General features: G+C 42.4%; 1 pseudogene; it reads left to right on the forward strand.

Moving 5' to 3' along the window:
- Nucleotides 1-15,816, forward strand: part of LOC126188796 (40S ribosomal protein S9-like) — a 48,840-nt pseudogene extending 33,024 nt beyond the window's left edge.
- The last annotated feature ends 4,972 nt before the right edge of the window (nucleotides 15,817-20,788 follow it).

Genomic DNA, 20,788 nt, shown 5'->3' on the forward strand with positions numbered 1-20,788 from the left:
TCGAACCTGTGACCATAGCAGTGATGCGGTTCCAGACTGAAGCGCCTAGAACCGCTCATACACACTGGCCAGCTCTGGGATTACAAGAACATATACAATTTCAAATGGTTTGCCAGAACATCATGTCTTTTTCGCGAGACACTCGTACATATACCGCGCAGACTGTTGTAACGAGGATGGGTTGGTTCCCCTTGGCACAAAGGCGTCACTGTTGGTCCTGACCTGCTTGATTGCTTGCTTTCTACACCAATCTCCAGACTCTGGGATTACAAGAACAGTTGTATTTTCACGTGGTTTCACAGAATAATTCTCCATATCAGGCACACAGCACATAGCACGCCGGGCGAAAATGGTCCGACGCAATATTAGAAAGTATTCCGTGATTGTTATCGCCTCAATGTATTTATCAGATGGTTCAAATGGCTCTGAGCACTATGGGACTTAACTGCTGAGGTCATCAGTCCCCTAGAACTTAGAACTACTTAAACCTAACTAACCTAAGGACACCACACACATCCATGCCAGAGGCAGGATTCCAACCTGCAACTGTAGCGGTTCCAGACTGTGGCGCCTAGAACCGCTCGGCCATTCATGTCGACTGTATTTATCATTTACAGATTAGGCTATAAAGTCTTTCAGTGCCGAGGATAAAGAAATAGTTGTAAGAGATCTTGTGTTTAGTAGCCTCTTACGGGAACAAGTGTCGTTTAATGCGTTTCTTTGCCAACTTTAGACGCACGTCTTCATTTATGCGGTGTTACACTGCAGAAGCGCCCTGTCCGACAGAAGCGCAGCTTTGTCGCTGCGAGGCGGCCGTATTGCGTCAGTGGCGAGCCAAGTGACGCGGAAAGCGCGGCGCGCGGCCCATTTGCGTAATTACGCACGTCCGCGTCGACGTCGACGTCTGCGTCCCGCGTGCCGTGCAGGTGCCAGCCGGGCCGCCGCCACCCCGCTGCCCTGCTGAGTAATTATGCGGCTGTTGCAGCAGCCCCAACCCCTCCCTCGCCGGCGGTAATTAAATTTGTGCCATCGAGTTGTGCGACTGGCGCGCGCGCCTCCTGACCAAATCAAATTACCGGCCCCGCAGGTGTAAATAACCGGCGCGGGGGCCGCGGATGGAAACGGCGTAGCGCCGATGCGCTGTTCTGGCGTCGCACGGCGCCGTTTGAGCCGTTTACGTCAAGAGCCAGCCACTGAACTGACTGCGACGTGAGCGCCCGCGCGCATCCGGTCCGTTCTAACCGGGCGAGCGGCCAGTGGAACACTGACGTCAGTGAAAGGCGCGACAGCCAGGGAGAATCCTCCAGACACATGCGGTGGATAAAAATATGGTAACGCCGAAAACACAACACAGTAAGTCGCCTAATTTATTTAAATTCCTGTTGTGGCGTAACAAGACAGCCACGCCACTCGGAAGTAGCCGAAATGCACGCGTTAATTCAAGCAGGCTTGCTGATGTCTGAAACAGGATACGTAATGAATGCTATAAAGAAAAGTACGTAGCTTCTGTAATACTTAACTTTAATCCATCATTTGTATACAGCATTCTTGATGATACAAGTGAGACTCTCTAGAAACGGTTAATGGCGCCTTGCTAGGTCGTAGCCATGGACTTAGCTGAAGGCTATTCTAACTGTCTCTCGGCAAATAAGAGAAAGGCTTCGTCAGTGTAGTCGCTAGCAAAGTCGTCGTACAACTGGGGCGAGTCCTAGTATGTCTCTCAAGACCTGCCGTGTGGTGGCGCTCGTTCTGCAGTTACTGACAGTGGCGACACGCGGGTCCGACATGTACCAATGGACCGCGGCCGATTTAAAGCTACCACCTAGCAAGTGTGGTGTCTGGCGGTGACACCACAATTCCTTTAACTCCTTTTGTGAAGCATAGGGCTGCAACAAAGGATCGCCATCTTGTTCCGTCTTCTAGTAGTATTTTCACTTCTTCCCATCCTACATCTACATCCTGCAATGAACCAGCCACAATCGTCACGTAATCCTTCTACATCTACATCTACATCCATACTCCACAATCCACCTGGCGGTGTGTGGCGGAGGGTACCTTGAGTACCTCTAGCGGTTCTCCATTCTATTCCAGTCTCGTATTGTTCGTGGAAAGAAGGATTGTCGGTATGCCTCTGTGTGGGCTCTAATCTCTCTGATTTTATCGTCATGGTCTCTTCGCGAGATATACGTAGGAGGGAGCAATATACTGCTTGACACCTCAGTGAAGGTATGTTCTCGAAACTTCAACAAAAGCCCGTACCGAGCTACTGAGCGTCTCTCCTCCACAGTCTTCTACTGGAGTTTATCTATCATTTCCGTAACGCTTTCGCGATTACTAAATGACCCCATAACGAAGGGCACTGCTCTCCGATGGATCTTCTCTATATCTTCTATCAACCCTATCTGGTACGGATCCCACACTGCTGAGCAGTATTCAAGCAGTGGGCGAACAAGCGTACTGTAACCTACTTTTCGGATTGCATTTCCTTAGGATTCTTCCAATTAATCTCAGTGTGGCATCTGCTTTACCGACTATCAACTTTATATGACCATTCCATTTTAAATCACTCCTAATGCGTACTCCCAGATAATTTATGGAATTCACTGCTTCCAGTTGCTGACCTGCTATATTGTAGCTAAATGATAAGGGTTCTTTCTTTCTATGTATTCGCAGCACATTACACTTGTCTACATTGAGATTCAATTGCCATTCCCTGCACCATGCGTCAATTCGCTGCAGATCATCCTGCATTTCAGTACCATTTTTTATGGTACAACCTCTCGAAATACCACAGCATCATCCGCAAAAAGCCTCAGTGAACTTCCGATGTCATCTACAAGGTCAATTATGTATACTGTGAATAGCAACGGTACTACGACACTCCCCTGCGGCACACCTGAAATCACTCTTACTTCGGAAGACTTCTCTCCATTGAGAATGACATGCTGCGTTCTGTTGTGTAGGAACTCTTCAATCCAATAACACAATTGGTCTGATAGTCCATATGCTCTTACTTTGTTCATTAAACGACTGTGGGGAACTGTATCAAACGTCAAGAAACACGGCATCTACCTGGGAACCCGTGTCTATGGCCCTCTGAGTCTCGTGGACGAATAGCGCGAGCTGGGTTTCACACGATCGTCTTTTTCGAAACCCATGCTGATTCCTACAGAGTAGGACTCCAGAAAAGTCATTATACTCGAACTTAATACGTGTTCCAAAATTCTACAACTGATCGACGTTAGAGATATAGGTCTATAGTTCTGCGCATCTGTTCGACTTCCCTTCTTGAAAACGGGGATGACCTGTGCCCTTTTCCAATCCTTTGGAACGCTACGCTCTTCTATTCCTTGCTGCTGACCTTCGGCTTCAACTGATCGTCTCCCTGTCTCCATGTTAAATTTAAAAGAACACAAAATCTTTTACAGAAGTTCGCAATATGGCGCGTCTTCAATGCGAGATGCCTTTAATTGTTTCCACACTGAAATAGTGTCTCGAATTCTGGAAGAAAACACAAAGAGATTCTGGTCATACATAAAGCACACCAATGGCAAGACGCAATCAATACCTTCACTGTGCGATAACAACGGTGAAGTCACTGATGACAATGCCACTAAAGCAGAGTTATTAAACACGGTTTTCCGAAACTCCTTCACAAAGAAGACGAAGTAAATGTTCCTGAATACCAATCAAGAACAACTGCCAAGGTGAGAAACATAGAAGTAGATATCCTCGGAGTAACGAAGCAACTTAAATCAATAAACGCAAGGTCTCGGTCCAGATTGTATACCAGTCAGGTTCCTCTCAGAATAGGCTGATAAAATAGCTCCATATTAAACAATTATATACAACCACTCGCTCACAGAAGGATCCGTACCTAAAGACAGGAAAATTGCTCAAGTCACACGAATACTCAAAAAGGGAAGTAGGACTAATCCGCTGAATTGCAGGCCTGTATCACTAACGTCGATTTGCAGTAGGGTTTTGGAACATATACTGTATTCGACATTATGAACTACCTCGGAGGAAACGATTTACTGACACATAGCACGGTTTCAGAAAATATCGTTCTTGTGAAACACAACTTGCTCTTTATACTCATGAACTAAGAAGTGCTATCGACAGGGGATGTCAGATTGATTCCATATTTATAGATTTCCAGAAGGCTTTCGACACCGTTCCTCACAAGCGTCTTCTAACCAAACGGCGTGACTACGGAGTATCGCCACAGTTGTGTGGCTGGATTCGTGATTTACTGTCAGAAAGGTCACAGATCGTAGTAATAGACGGAAAGTCATCGACTAAAACAGAAGTAATATCCGGCGTTCCCCAAGGAAGTGTTATAGGCCCCCTATCGTTCATGATCTATATTATCAGCATAGGAGACAATCTGAGTTGACGTCTTAGGTTGTTTGCAGATGATGCTGTCATTTACCGTCTTGTAAAGTCATCAGATGATGAAAACGACTTGTAAAATGATTTAGATAAGATATCTGTATGATTTGAAAATTGGCAATTGCCCCTCAATAATGAAAAGTGTGAAGTTATTCACATGAGTACTAAAATAAATCAGCTAAATTTCGATTACGCGATAAGTCACACAAATCTGAAGGCTGTAAATTCAACTAAATACTTAGGGATTGCAATTACAAATAACTTAAATTGGAACGATCACATAGATAATATTGTGGGTAGAGCAAACCGAAGACTGCAATTCATTGGCAGAACATTTAGAAGGTGCAAAAGATCTACTAAAGAGACTGCTTACACCACGCTTGTCCGCCCTAATCTGGAGTATTGCTGCGCGGTGTGGGATCCGCATCAGGTGGGAGTGACGAATGACATAGAAAAAGTACAAAGAAGGGCAGCTCGTTTTGCATTATCGCGAAATAGGGGAGATAGTGGCACAGACATGATACGTGAATGGGAGTCGCAATCATTAAAACAAAGGAGTTTTTCGTTGCGTCGGGATCTTCTCGTGAAATTTCAATCACCAGTTTTCTCCTCCGATTGCGAAAACATTCTGTTGGCACCCACTTACATCGGGACAAATTATTATCACGATAAAATAAGAGAAATCAGGGCTCGCACAGAAAAATTTAAGTGCTCGTTTTTTCGTGTGCCGTTCGAGAGTGGAATGGTAGAGAGACAGCTTGAAGGTGGTTCATTGAACCCTCTGCCGGGCACTTTATTGTGAATAGCAGAGTAATCACGTAGATGTAGATGTAGATTCTGGGCCTCCCTTGTCTGGATTGTCACTGCGGGATCCAGTAAAGTGCTTCCTTCGCAATGTGTTTATTTGGCCTCCTAAATGCATGTCGTCACCATCTCCACTTCCTGCTTCTCATTTGCAGCTTAATTGGCTTCTGGCTGGTTCTTTCCTAGAGTGTTTCGTAAGAGATGATATTTAGCGAACATATCCCCACGATGTTCCTGAAACCTCTGTTGTTGAATGTCTGTAGCTTATGGAATAGCTGCTGTGTCACTTTCCATGTTTCACATACGTATAGAAGCACAGATTTCACATTACTTTCAAATATCCGCAATTTGGTCCTCAACGTTATTTACTTCGATCTCCAGGTACAGCGCGGAGTTCTAAAGGCGCCTTTGGCTTTGTTGATGCGACTTTTAATGTCCACTGGTGTAATCCTGCTTCCAAGGTAGCAAAATTTATCCGCCCTTTAGATTATCTGGCTCCCACGCTTAAGCTCTGCGGTGTTGTTATAATTTGCCAGCATGTCTTTTGTATTATTGGGCATTTATTATCGAACCGACTTTCTTTCGCCACAGATGTCCGCAGCTCGTGGTCTAGTGGCTAGCGTTGCTGCCTCAGGGACACGGGGTCACGCGTTCGATTCCCGCCCGGATTGGGGATTTTCTCTGCCTGGGGACTTGCTGTTAGTATTGTCCTAATCATTTCATCATCATCACCACCATTCGTGACGCTGGCTACATTGGACTGCGTAAAAATTGGGACTTTGTACGGGCGCTGATGACCGCGCAACTCAGAGCCCTACAAACCAAACATCACCACCACCTTCACCACAGATTTCAGATCTTCTAGTTTCTCTTTCATGTCGTTGAGTCGTGGGATATAAGGCAAAGGTCATCTGCAAAGTCTAGGTCTTGTAGGCGTGTTCCATTGTTCCATTTTTTTCCTCTCACTTTATCCACTGCTTGCGTCATTACAAGATTCAGTACTATGTTAAACAGTGGCGGTGAGAACTAGCAGCCTTGCTTAACTCCTGTTTTCACTCCTACTGGATGTGAATGCAGACCTTTATGTTGAACCTGGCACGTGTAGTTTTCATACGTGTAGTTGACAAGAGCAATTATTTTATTGGTAATTCCAAAAGCTTGGAGTGAATCTAATACGGCTTAGGACGAACGTTGGCATTCAAAACAGCTTCCATTCGTCTCTGAATCGGTAAGTACAGTTCCTGCATGCTTTTCAAGGGAATTTTGTAGCAACGTTCCCGCGAAATAGAAGGAAGTTCAGGCAACTGTGATAGAGGTTGATACCGAACGCACAATCCTCCCTCCAAAGGAGACCACGACCAGCCCAGTAAACGAAGACCGAAAATGGTCGAGTAGGGGAAAAATTCGTGTAGTCGCAAACTTTTGACCAGTGTTACGGGTGTGTGTCGTGAACAACATCCTAATCGGTGTGGTTTGGGCGTTGGGGTGAGGGAGAGGTTAAAAGTCACTTTTATATATTTTTCTCGAATGACTTTAAAACCACGGCTTCTATCGAAAATATTTGCAAGTGGGGAATTAAAATAAATTAAATACTCTACACATGAGGTCGGTGTAACAGTTTCTGCGTTATAGGGGATGGAAAAATCGGAGATAATTAAAAATATTGTTGTAACGATAAAAGTGAGTTGAAACGAATATTAATGTGCAGCTGCTCGTCGTTTCCGCAGTGAACCGGATGTTGTTATGAATGCAGTTAAGATGATGAAGAAACTCCATCAAGTTATCTCCTCCCTGAGGCCACACTATGAAAGTATCGTTCATATATCTCTACAAACGGTTGGTTGAAGGGCAGCTGATTCGAGAATTTTCTCTTCCAAGTCCTTCATAAAAAGATTGGCCACCAAGACAGACAGATGGCTACCCGTGGCGATTCTGTCAGTGTGATTAAAATGCTGTTGGTTGAACATAAAATAGGCTGAGGATAGAGAATGCCGAACAGAGCAGTGATGTCCATCTGAGACTTTCGGTCAGTTAGCACCAAAGAATCTGAGAGAGAGACCTTTGTAAAAAGTGATATCACATCAAAGCGAACCAAACGGTTAGAACTGTTTAGACAGAGAACCCCTAGTCTCTTGATAAAGTCAACTGAGTTACGAATGTGGTGTGCGTATTTGCCCACCAACGATCTCGGCAAAGAAACGACAAGCTTGGGTAAACCGACGAAGTTCTTTCCGTTATGATAGCCTCCCCAACGGCGGATGTTTAAGAACGCAGTGATCTGTTCTACATTAAAAACGCAGAGAAATTACAGTTTCTCCATACAGCTATTATATGAGGATTTGGTTTGTCACCTCACATAATAACTGAAACAGGAATGGCTGCTCAGAAACTACCCTTACACCATTCTGCATTCGATTGCAGTGTTCTGCAAGCAAGCTATGGATTTCTTTTAATAAGTTAAAGTGGCGTAAGACGTGTATTTAACGATAAACATTATACCAAATCTCCCATGTGATTGACAGTGTAAATGTTTTGCTAAAAACTGCCCCATGCGATACTCGACTCGACGCCAATTGCTGGCTACTAACAGAGACATTTAGTGCGCTGTAGTTCATTAAACTGCCCTGAAGGGTATCTGGACCATGCATCATTTCTTCAAGAGGCCTTTCATGGTGACACATAATTCAGAAAATCACTTGCACAACAGAAAATCTGATTCTTATTACTCGTATAACCAGAAACAATTGTACAAATTAAAAGCTGTCCGTTACAATTGTCGTCTTGCGATTTCTCATGTTTTACTTATCTGTGAACTCGCGAACAGATTTTTCTACGATAACCTGCCCCCAGTGGCCCCATCTGTGGAGCGACCATTCGTAGCTCGGTAGTGGCGGTTCATTTCAAAGAAGCTGTTTGATGAGTGCAGTGGCTCGGCGAATAATAATGTAAAGCGACCAATGAGAAAATCTTAACCTATGTTTTTGGATAACGAAGAAAATTTCTGGGAAATACTTCTACTTTCTACAGTGATGCGGTATTGAGGAAGAAATGTGGCTATTCTGAAATACATCGAGAGAGAAAGAAAGTTGTTGATAAGTGAAATTTCGGAAAAATGATTTTTATGATTATAGTTAAATAAGTTTGTTTTGAGAAAAAAGGCATCACATATGCCACGTCCATCTCGCTCGGCTGATCGGCCACGACTAACCGACAGCTGGCTAACTAAATTGACTACTTCACATTGCAGCTGCCTAGTACTTTATAGTCCAAACTGCTGAGGCCGTCCGCTTATAAGCATTTTTATATTTCATTTGTTACGCTGTAAATCAAGAAACGCTGTGCTCAATTTGAAGGTTGGTTTCAGCACTGCAGTGCTTTACTAGGCATGGTGGTGTTCCCTTGACTTCCTCTCACCTCTGAAGAGATACAGCAAGTTAGAAATATGGTACAACTTAACTTGGCATTGTTATCATTGTTATAGGTGAAAGAAGCGATAAGAACAGAGAAAATCGTAGGACTAACTGGGGATCGAACCCTAAGTTTTGTAGTCTGGAACTGAGCCACAAAGGACATTTCTAAACTAACCATTAATAAGTTATTTATAAAACAGAAATGCGCCGAGACGAGGGAACTAGTTTTTTGTAGAAGACGTAAACAAAGAAAATACAGTTGCAATATACGTTATTCGTTATTTAATTTACAGATAATTTATTGGTTAATAAATTTGTTTAAATAACCTACGTATTTGTGTAATTATCCAGACAGAAATCTATTCAAATAACACTCATCTCCTTTCACCACTACACCATATATTCCCTTTCTCTTTCTGTTCATATTGTCAAATGTAATGAGTCCTATTAGTTCACTAGCTTGATTTACTCCTGAAAGCCTACTATGTAGCTGTATTGATGTTTTCAAGTTAATTACAAACAAAGGAGAGAAATGAAGTCTGTTGTCACATTCTAAATGTAAGTCTTTTTAATTTTTTCTGTTGAAAATACATGAAAATGCCAGTGCAATTTTAGCATTAATCCATCGGCTATTATTTCACCTAAATATAAAGTTTCACAACTGAAATAATGACCAATAACATTCTACATTCGCTTATCACTTTAATTTTTGTTACACCGTGGTAGCACTTGTGAATCTCTGGTGTACAGCGCACAGTTTCTCTGTAGTTAAACACGGAAAACAGACAACTAAAAGAAAATTCTAGTTGTAAGTGCATTTGAATGCTCGCTGGACCCATTAGTGCCGGTACGTTGTGTCGATGCTGTATAGACAGAATCTACAGACGATAGGCAAAATAATGTGAACTGTGGTAGTAATGGGATGGTTGTGTTTGACGCTCAACAAGGCAGGTAAATGCACGTGTCGCGCTGGACTGAGTGCTCAGCACGGTCTAGGCATCAGTGAAGGTTGTTTATGAATAGTGCACGCTTCGTATTTACATTCAGAGGCCGAGGGTGACGCGCAATGAAAGACCTAACAGAGTTCCAAAGAGGGCAGATTGTGGAGGTCCGACTAGCTGGAGTGTCAGTAACCAAAACAGGCAACTTATTGAATGTTTCAAGAGCAACTGTTTCAACACTCATGACAGTCTACACAAAACATGGAAAGACATCATCGTTTATACGTAATATTGGGTGCAAATCAAAACTAAATGACAGAGGTCGTACGCTAACACGAATTGTGTCAAAACAGCACAAAACTACGGCGGGTAAACGGACTGCAGAGCTCAATAGCCATCTTCGAGACCTGTATCTATCGACGCTGTCCGCCGACAACTCCATAAAGCGAATGTTCATTGACGACCTTCTGTAATCATTAGTGACGAGAACCAACGCAAAGAAGCGCAAGACATGGTGTCAGGACGATAAATCCTGGACTGCTGGTCAGTGTAAACACATGGTCCGATGAGTCAACGTTTTCGTTATTTCCAACATCGAGCCAGGTTTACGTCTGGAGAATGACAAACGAAGCCTACAACCCTGACTGTCTGATTCCAACGGTTAAGCGATGATGTGGACGTGTGATGGTGTGGGCAGCCATATCATGGTATTCTGCGGGTCCCATCATTACTCGCAAAGGCCGTGTTACAGCCAAAGATTATGTGAACATGTTAGGTGATCAGGTGCACCTCACGATTCCAATGTTGTGCCCCAGCAGTGATGCCATATTTCAGAACGATAATGCAACCATCCACACGGCCAGAACAGTACAATCGTGGTATGAGGAGCATGCAGCTGAACTGTAGCGTCTTCCCTGGCCAGCACAGTCCCAGGACTTGAACGTTATCGAACCATTGTGGGCGGTATTAGAGGGCAGACTCCGTAGCAGATTTTGACTTGTCTCGTCGCTACTGGATTTAGAAGAGGTTCTGATCGAAGAGTGTCATAACATTCCACTGGAGACACACAGTCGTTATATGCCAGTATTCCAATAAGAATCGCAGCTGCATTACGGGCAAATGGGGGTCCAGCCCGCTATTAATAAACAATTCCCAAGTAAGTGCAGGTGATCACATCAGTTTGCCTATCCCATGTATGTTTCCTTACACGCATGACAAGGCCATGCAGCTGTTGCCCATCACTCAGAGAGTAAGATATTTAGATTCATATTTATGAACCAAGAATGTTCACTGAGCGCGTTTTGCCTAAAAGTTGGGACATATTAAACTTCTGCAAGGTCAAATGGTAATTGTTTGGTTAGAAAACTTAATCATCAAAGTGAATTAAGCTTGTCTGTGTCCAATTATTCCAAAAATGTGATTAGATTCTGTTGTACTGGTACTTTCATGGCTCAATATTCATAGATTTAAAAGGGGAATTTTAATCAGAGCAACTTTCAGCAGGCATTGTTGTTAACTCAGATTAAGTTCAGAAACAGGCAGCTTAAAACTGAATTTGTCTCATTGACATATACTTTCCAGCAAGCCAAAAATGAAGTTCGCCAGAAGAAAACAATGTGACTGTTGATCTAGGACAGCAATACATTCCGAGTGAGAGTACTGTAACCCTTGCCAAGTATACTGCCACCATATGTTGCGGATCGGAGCATCTGCCTTATAAGTTTTCTTAAATGTGACGTCACAGTGAGCTACTTCGGCAAGTATATAATGAAATATTGGTGTAATTTAATAGTTTCGGGTCGATAATCGTAACTGATAAAGCGACTCGACAATCGCTAAGTAAGAAATGTGTATTTTAATACATATGCTGGAGTGGTTAGCACGTTACGAAGAAGGCCGTTGATGTTGCGCAGACTAGAGATCAATACTGGCGATGACCTTTAAAGTAGGTCCGGACAGCTGCGCAAACACTCCGATTGCTATCGGACGCCGGACGTTCCACAGGAATGCAGCGACCCTAACCGCAGCGGAATTAATTGTTGTCTCTTCCAGAGACGATGGTCGCAGTATATTCCGGTACCATCAAGTGAGTTTATAGCTCATACCGGCAGTTGTAACAAGCAAGTAACTGAAATTCGTAGAGAGCTGTTAATGTGGAATGAAAAGCCTGATATCGAACTTCCGTGAACCTATGTATCAACGATAACATGACACCATACAACAGAAAAAAATGAATAATAGAGGAACTATAACAATAATAATAATAATAATAATAATAATAATAATAATAATAATAATAAACACCTGCTGGAGATACTGGCAAGTCGTCTTGTTACAAACATGAACATTTTCTCCTTTTATTGCAAGTGGAATGATTATCACATGCAGATTAGGTAACTTCGGGAAGAGAATCGCTGTTTTTGATGGTCCAAATATTTTTCAAATGATTTTTCTTCCTAGGACTTGAAGATTGTTTAGTACTGAACTACAAATTAGACATTCACTTGCATAAAGACATTCTGGTTTTACTACTGTGTTGTAGTGCTGTATCTTCAAATTTTGGGACAGACACCTTTTGTTGTAGACATTCCTAGTTATTTCATAAGCTTTCTCCGTGTTATGTGCTCTTTCTTCTGTAGTGAATTTTTCTAAGCCATTTTCTTGGATAATTTCTCCCAAATATTTAAATTTGTTTACCCTCTTTATCTGGCCAATATCTGTTGCTAGGGATTCTGGAGCATTTTTTATATTTGTCATAATTTTTTTTTCTACAGATATTCTTAAACCTGCTTTGTTGGCTGTTTCTTCTAAGAGATTGATTTGTATTCCAGCATTTGTTAGATTTTCAGTAAGAATGGCAAAATCATCTGCAAATGCTAAACAGTGAATTTCAATACCTTTGTTTTTAGTTCCCAGTTTAATTGGTGATAGCTTCTCTTCTTTTAGTTTTTGTTTCCATTCTCTACTATTTTCTCTACTACACAGTTAAAGAGGAGTGGAGACAGGCCATCACCTTGTCTTACACCTGTTCTTATGTTCAATGCCTCCGATATTTCACCCTGTAACTTTACTTTTGATTTGGTGTCTGAGTGTTTCACGAATAAGGTTTACTAATTTTGATTCCAAATCAGGAGTGATACCTCACAATATCCACCAGTACATCAATGCAATACAGCTACATCCAAACATATATATACAACTACAAAAATCTGTAATTATTGATACATGTTCAATGACCCGAAAGTTCCTAAATGCAATATAACATATACCGTACAGTTAAAAGGAAGTCACGCTTGATCAAGGTCCGCGTCACTGTCCATTTTTGACCAGACCTAACGCCTGAGAAAAAAATTTAATAATAATAATAATAACATTTTATTAATGAAGGGTGTTTTTTGTCGGTACGCATATCTCCCGTATTGCTTAACAAAAATTAATGATTGAGACTTCATTCTCAAGATTTCTTTCACGAGTAATGACAAGAATAATCTATCACGCGATTACAGTCATACATATCGATGCAAAGTATTCAGAAGGCGCCATCTATTGACAATGTCATTTTATTATTTTATACAACAGCGGTTGGAGTTGTTTACTTTCCTTATGCAAACTTTGTATACTGCTAATTTCTTCTGTACTTCAGATTCCCACGATGGCGTAGGGCACAACAAACAGACCGAAAGTGAGACCTCCAACCAGAGGGCGTTCCACACCACTGGAACGTTTCGCAGACCGCAGAAGGAGAAATGACAGGCAAAGAGACGAACAAAGACAATTTCGACTTCAGTGCAATCGCAGACAAAATCAATTCAGTGCCCAACGGCAACAATCAGTGGAAGACAACTTCTCTATGTTACCCCCATCAAAACATCAGTGCAAGAAGACTACATAAAATTCACAAAACCATATTATTTTTCTATCTTTTCCCTAGAGCTAACGAAGTGCAAACACACAGTACTAGTAACATGGACTACATCTGCGTATGTTGCTCTGCAAGGTTGTTTGCAGGGGAGTTCAGTGAAAATTCAGTTCTCATTTGTTGCCACGAGGGAAAGGTTAACTTTGTTAAGAGTTGGTTAACAGCTTCAATACCTCCCATAACAGAATAATGACTGCACGAAGAACTAGCTTGATGATTTAACAATGATTCGGCATTTGCTTCAGTTCAATTTAACTCGGTTGATGTTCCTGGTAGTGGTCCATCCTTTTTTAAAGAACATGGCTGGCTGTATCACGTGGTAGGAAGTCTGCAACATCCCGCAGGAGTTGCCTCGCGATGCTTGATACAAATGGTTCAAATGGCTCTGAGCACTATGGGACTTAACTTCTGAGGTCATCAGTCGCCTAGAACTTAGAACTAATTAAAGTTAACTAACCTAAGGACATGACACACATCCATGCCCGAGGCAGGATTCGAACCTGGGACCGTAGCAGTCCCGCGGTTCCGGACTGCGCGCCTAGAACCACTAGACCACCGCGGCCGGCGATGCTTGATACACACAAATCTTATGCACAATTGATCAAATTCATAAAACATTAGATCATACTGTACCTGACATTGATTTTTACAATGAGACTATTATGTGCAACTTCTGGCCAAAATATAACAACTTTTATTACTATTACTATTATTTTTCCATTATTACGAGTATAATACTGTCGGTGACTGATCAGGACAGAGTTTGAATTATTTGCACTGGTCAACAAGTGATAGTAATACGCATAGAACACAAGATATAAATTAATTTTGCAGCGGTTAATAATGGTCGAGAATATGGGAAACTGACCGACAAACTCTCGCAGAAGGAACGCTTCTAATATTCGCCTGGAAGAATTTGAGACGGTCGCGGAAAACGTAAATAAAGATAGATTCATCAGCTGAAAAATTATAAATCCAACACATTTTATCAATTTCAAGTAGAAGGCGTAGTCACATATAAGGGGCAATCAAATAAGGACATTTTAAAAAATATAGAAATCGCTTTGGGAGAGGTCGGGCCTCTATGGGGTGTGAGGAAGGACTTCCCGAAGCCTGTGAGTCCCGTATCCCATAGGACGAAAGGAGATATTGAACGTGTATGAAGAAGGAGAGCAGGAATAGTCATAGTTTTGTTTGATCCATGGGAGAGCGTGTCGGAGATACTGAAGAAATTGAAATGTCAAACTCTGCTGAACGGAAACTACCCGGCCAACAGCCTCTTAGAAAATTTAACGGACCAACTTTCTTGGAATTTACATGCTTCTACGTATCGCTTCCATAAGAAGGTTGGACTTACTACAGAGTGCATAGAGGTGTGTAAGCAATCATTCTTTCCACCATATGAGAATAACAAGCCTTAATAACTAATACTCCGTCATGCTCTTCAGACTGGTTTGGAGAGTATGAATGTAGATGAAGACGCAGCCTCTAACGCATCTTACCAGGAACAATTCGCTTAGTTCAAGAAGGAGTAGTAGAGGCGAAAAATGATGGGGGCGGTCCATGAACAGAATGTGGAAAAGAAACTATACATGATACCAGGAGTAATGATTATGTTGATGCGAATGGAGTATCACGGGATAGGAAAATGTGTCACATTTGGATCTCTGTTAACGAATCAACGATCACTGCTGAATGTTAGTGGACCGCCTCTGTAGCGTTCAAGTGGGGAGGTGGGTGATCGTCCGAAGCTGTAATCGTTTCTATGTCTGAAGCTGGTGTAGGCTAGTGCCTGCTTAATTAACGGTCTTTAGGATGACCTGTGTCATAGCGACGCATGCGTGTGAATAGCTTCGTCTTGTCCAAGAATTAAAGATTGTTGATGAATATGCCCTACGAAGCGAAGCGAAAAGTTTGGTATGTGAAGTACACATTGGCCAAATTTGGGAGGCTGCTAGAGAATTGCTGACGCTGGAGGAGGAAAATCATCGTCGCTTATTGTTGAGAACTTTGGTACGATTTGGAGTACTGGATGAAGATCGTATAAAGCTTGTGTTTTGGGTTAGAACGTTGAAGACATCTTAGAGAGAAGTTTACGGATGCAGGTTTTCGTATTAGTTCTTGCTAAATCAATAGATCACGCAAAAGTTCTCATCGACAGTGAAATGTACGTGTTCGCAAGCAGGTTGTCAATATTCTGAACTTAATTGTTAGCGTGGACTCTCCGAAGGACACAGATTTCTCATTGAAGTCTCACTTTCCAAGTGGTCATTCAGACTTTGTCAAGAGGAAGAATCTGAGGGAGACTAGTTCAGTTGGTGGAGTATCAGATCAAGAAGAAGATTAAGTTCTATGAATTTGGCAAATATAAATCATTAATAAAGTACTCGAAAAAATATGTAAACAATGTAACCCAGTGTCTAGCATCCCCATCTCTGATGCAAAAGCAACAGGGTTGAATTCCGGGTACGTATTCTCTCTACTCGGGTATGAATAGGTTGGCACAGGAGAGGATTGGTTGGTTGATCGGAGAGAGGGGACCAAACAGCGAGGTCATCGTTGCATCGGATTAGTGGAGGATGAGGAAGGTTGTCGACCGTGCCCTTTCAAAGGAACAGTCCCGGAATTTGCCGGAAGCGATTTATTGAAATCACGGAAAACCTGAATCAGTATGGCCTGACGCGGGTTTGAACCGCATTCCTCCTGAATGCGAGTCCAGTGTGCTAACCACTTCGCCACCTCGCTCGGTCCCTGTAGTTCTTGACATTTTTTCGAGGTTGGGATCTTGATCGGGTTCCACTCAGCCCTTATGAGGCCAAATGAACAGTTGTTTGAATAAAAAACATCAGCATTATCACGAGTCATCTGCTGGCAATAACGGCTGGAGAGATTGGTCACATGTTCATCGAATGTCCCACGATCCCACATCGCTCCTTGTACTGTCTTGTAGGCAGCAGCGACCCCAAGGACCAAGTCCATGGCTGGTGTTTGCTTTGCTTTAGTTTGGTTCCCAGAGTAAACTATGTTTTACTGGAGCATACCCACCAGAATTACACAAATGCGACTGAGTCTCCGTAATCACAATAATTTCTATTATACTACGATATACACTGCATCCGTATGTGCAGTTATCGCTACGGTAGTGCAGGGTGGACAAAAGAAAACTGCCCTGCAAAATACTTCATGCACCTTAAGATAGGTAAGCCAACTTACATCATCTGTCCGCGGTGTGGGTAGTGTAAGCTGCCCGCAGTGGGGATAGTGCAAGGCTTGTTGCCTACCTGAACTCTTTGACTGTCAATTTTGTGTCAAAAACATTAATGTCTGGTTATTTTAAATAATGTCAGAAGTAACAATATGAGAAGAATACTTCCCCCCGTCGTTTCGTTTTCCAAAGTGGTTGGGGATAGTATCTTCAGTGTGTCAGACGACGACTGCACAGATACTGCAAGACATACTGAAAACAGACACACGTCAGTCGACAAAGCATCTCTGCAAGTTTGTAACTCACACTGCAGGTGCTCAATAAGGGCTTCATTTGTGACGTGGTAGCGTCAATCCGTGGATGCGAGTCACTCACGCGATGTGTCCTGGAAGGTGCGAGCACAGCCTGCTTTGCGGATCTGGCAATTGGTTTGCCTATCTGCAGGTGCGAACTAATTCTATGTGACGATACGGTGACGAGGGTTAAATATGAAGCCTGAGGACAGCACAACATACAGGTGCAATTTGTAACTGTAATAATTCTGCAGACAGTTAGTAGGGTTCCCTTTACCAGTGAGACACTGATACGCAGCAATGAGAAGCAACGAATTCCAATAGGTTCTCTCAAAGCCTATCGTGGGACACGTACGACACGTTGGTCGTCAAAGTATTAAAGTTCACGAAATATTTTGCAGGGCAGTTTTATTTTCCCCGTGGCACCTCCTGAATGCCACAGGGAAACATTGCGAAGTAATTGTATCTCACCACGTAACGACAAACGGAAGTTCATCAACAAACGTAGACTTTTTTCCGTCGTGTATTGCCAGTTCAACGGGCGGTGCTCTGCTTTAAATAGGAAGCGTAGCGTGCGTAATTACGGAAGTGACGAAGTGGAGGTGAAAATGGCCGTCTGCTCTGTGCCAACCCTGCAGAAAACAGCAGCGGGCCGCGGGAGGTCGGAGGTTCCACAGGAGGGCATGCCGCACAAAGGAATGCTTCTTCAAAGGGCGCCCCGTCTTCTTAATTACGGGCCGCGGCTCCAGACAGACAGGGGCGGCTTGCCGGCAAAGTGAGCCAACTTCCTGCGTCCCTGCGGCGCCCGTACACAAACGGAGCTCACAGCGGAGGACCAACTTGTGCACCAGCGAGCGGTTCGTCTCCAGGGTAATACTGTCAGTCGTTCACTACTGTCGAAACTGTCTCCCTGCATGTGGAAGTAACTTCTGACTTCATGCTAAAGAAAAGGCAGTGCCTCGAAAAAAACATCAATATATTCGGCAACTGTTGCCTTCCTCCGAGGAGTATTCTTTCTTCTTCTAAGAGCTTCATCATCACCATCAACATGAATGTCAATGATTAGTTAAGGCTGTTGCGCCTTCATCTCATTATTGGTCTTTCCATCTTTTCTGTGGTCGTGCTCTACCATGCTTCTCTATGGCTATCTTCTCCTTCTATCGTAAAGGCTAGCTAAGAGTCACGTTCATGCTACTAGGTTAGCTACACGCTTTCTCCAAATACTCAATCTACTCAGTTTTTTTCTCTCTTTTCCTCTGCATTTTCTTCTTTGTCTTTTAGGAACTTTTCTCCCAGCTCCTTATTTGCTTTCCCTATCTTGCGCTATGTTCCAATTCTTGTTTAATTATGGTAATTTGTTCTGGGGCTTCATGCTCCTTCTGAAGCCAGTTAGGTTTGCTTTCTAAATTTTGAAACGCGATGTAAAATGTTCCTTGTCCGTCTGCTAGTACTCATTTTTTGTATGTGCACATACAAAACTAATTTTTTTTTCCTAGTTCCATCTGTAATTTTTTTATACGTGATTGTATGCTACTGTGTTACTTCTTAATTTAAATGTGTCTGCTGTTTCCTGATATCTGCCTCACAATCTCCCTTCTCTGTTTCCTGATTTCATCACTTTCTTTCACTTATAAAATCACTGTTTCGGTTGCATACGTACATTCTGGCCGAATTACTGCCTTGTAGTGATGAATTTTTGCCTTTACAGCGAACGATTTTTTTTTTTGTACACAGCTTTTGTTAAGTGAAAAGTTCACGTTTCGTTATCTGGCTGTAACTGCTGCTTCTTCCTCTCTATTAGGCTGGATTTCTCTTAGAGGCTGTGATGCTCTGCCGAAAGTTTTCCCACGCTCTGGTGCCTGCCATCTGCTATATGTGCTCCCAGCCCCACTCATATGCTTTGCTCACCGTCTAAAATACACACCATCCTGGGAATTAATGAAGTCATTCACCGTACACCAACCGACATGAGCCTTTCAAAACGACAATTTTCACTATTTTAAGATCCTGTTTCAAATTTGAAGTAATTTCGAAAATATTAAAAATTACCTAAAAACCAAAATTTATAACTTTTCATTACACTCAACACTGAGGCACTTTAAGGTGTTTTTGTAAGTAAATCAGATGATCACTTAAACCCAGTAATTAGTGAACAAAACAGCTGACTAAACAATATTTTGTTTAACAGTGTAAAATACTAATGTTCTCGGCTTCCAAAAAGTAAATATGTTTTCAGTGCGTTTCATATTATTATTTTCGTCTTTCTTGCTCTCTGAGTGAATCAGGCAATGGATGCGTCACGAATGGGGAGTAGGAGTCGCTGTGATTATGAATTACATACTAAGGCTGAATCATTTTGGGAATCTGAAAGTACTGCCATTGCGTGAGCCAAAAAGATGGGAGAAAATAGTATTTGTTTTTGGTATTTTCTTTAAGATGATTAACCGTAGTATTATTTTTTCCTTTTCTGGAATGGGTTATTATGAGATTTTATTTAAAATAACTTCGAAAAGGGATTGGTTCAAAGAGAAAGAGTATCGGGTCATGTGAAACGAAATACGAAGCTCATCATCTGCTGTGTTTTTCGCCCAGTCACGGGAGAGATATTTCCCACTCTTTGGTACTGGGATAGGAACTCTGCGCTTGCGTCGGGATGCGCTGCCCTTTTTACAGAAGGTCGCGTAGCCTCATTATCACTGGGTAGTAGCAGTTTTTTGAAGAAGATGTATCATCGGTGAAAGTTTGTGGTCGTTCATGGATGACATTTAGGGAACTTTCGGTTTTTATTTAAAACTGAGTCTTTCTTTTGAAGGGTATAAATTCCATGTCCAGTGCTGAGCAGTCATAAGGGCGAACTTTCAGAGTGCAAAGTTGTGACCTGCATAGGACCTGAACGAGGATTAAAAGCTATTAAGTACCGGGTCTTTTTAAAAGCTGTGTATAAAATGATGGAAAGTGCTGATCTTTTAGTATCAAGTCTGAGTTGAAACCTTTATAACTGGCTAGCAGGGAGAGAGAGAGAGAGAGAGAGAGAGAGAGAGAGAGAGAGAGAGAGAGAAAGAAAGTGGGAAAGGATTAGTAAAACCTGTCCTTATTTTCGTTTGTTTATTTCTGGAACCGTATACTAGGACTGACTTTTGAGCAAGAGTGTGTACACAAAGAGAAAGCACAGAACACGTGTTTTGACTGAAAGACTTTTTCTAATTTTGTTGCTACAGCTAGACCTGGTGAATGAAATTACTTTAACAGTGTGATAGAGTTAAACATATCTGTGCACCCCGTTGACACGTGTAGTGCGGCCAATTGTTTACAATTGTTCTCAGATGAGGAACATTATACGTCGCTTCAGGATAGACTGTGCTCCTCAATAAGTCACTAATGTGAGTTCTTTCTATGACATTAGGAAGCGTTAACTGCGTCGTTACAGACAGTTATAACAATTACATATTTCATGTTTAATTCTGATTGTTCAGTTTTGTTGTTTGTAACTACATCTGGTTTTTCTAAGGCTATTGGTAATCCCGACTTTCCTGATGTCTGTTTCAGTACAGTATTTGTATCCGGTATTGCGCTACCTCTATACCATCTGGAAGAATTGCTAACCTATCTGCCTTATGGTATTGTAATTATATGTTATTTTGGGATATCTACTACTGGCCATTACTTCAAAAATGGTTCAAATGGCTCTGAGCACTATGGGACGTAACATCTGAGGTCATCGGTCCCCTAGAACTAAGAACTACTTAATCCTAACTAACCTAAGGCCATCACAGACATCCATGCCCAAGGCAGGATTCGAACCTGCCTCCGTAGCGGTCGCG

The sequence above is a fragment of the Schistocerca cancellata genome, chromosome 5 (genome assembly GCF_023864275.1).
Source record: "Schistocerca cancellata isolate TAMUIC-IGC-003103 chromosome 5, iqSchCanc2.1, whole genome shotgun sequence".
Lineage (NCBI taxonomy): Eukaryota > Metazoa > Arthropoda > Insecta > Orthoptera > Acrididae > Schistocerca > Schistocerca cancellata.